The following is a 789-nucleotide window of genomic DNA, read 5'->3' on the forward strand; positions in this document are numbered from 1 at the left end:
AGCCGGTTTTCCTACAGCCACCAGCTCAGTCTGTCAGTCTGAGGCTGACCAACAGTGGTTCAGCCAGACTGGAGCTGGATGGTCAAGCCACCCGCCTGCCAGTGCAGAACACGGAAAAGTGGGGTGTCAGAATCCCCGCCTGCACTGACACGGGCCTGGTGTGTGATAGCGAGTTCGAAGACTGTGAACTGGCTATCCCAGTGCTGGGGCAGCTCCCTGAACCCCTAGCGAGGGAAGGGGGGAGCGAGCAGGTGTCCTACACCGGCCCCCAGCGAACGACTGTAAACATGCCGATAGAGGGATTCCTCAATCAGGAAGTGTGCAGGGTGGACCTGAACAGTGAGAATGGGGTAACAATTCCAGATCACTCAGGTGCTCCAGATGACCACTCAGCCGGGGGTCAGGCATGCTCCACCGCTGCACCACCCCCTGCAGGGTTCCTAGAGCACAGGCATGAACAAATCGAAAAAGCAGATGCCCTGGAAATGGAGGAGCAGCATCAGCAGCTGCGTCAGATCTCCCCAGATTTCCAGGATGTCGGTGCCCAAGATGCCACATGGCATACTGAGAAAGACACCATGTACACGCTGAGCCAGCATAGAAAGGCAACAGTCACTCAGAAGGAGATGACTGGGATCAGCCACCCTAAAAGACTTTTGGGAGGAGTGATTGCTGCCGCCACTGTTGTGCATTTGCTATTTCTGGTAGGTTTGTTTGCTACTGGCACTCTCACCCTGACTGCCCCAAGAAGGCAGGTGTCAGAGATGCCAGAGGGTAGTGACAGACTGT

Source organism: Atractosteus spatula, chromosome 10 (genome assembly GCF_055471065.1).
Source record: "Atractosteus spatula isolate fAtrSpa1 chromosome 10, fAtrSpa1.hap1, whole genome shotgun sequence".
Lineage (NCBI taxonomy): Eukaryota > Metazoa > Chordata > Actinopteri > Semionotiformes > Lepisosteidae > Atractosteus > Atractosteus spatula.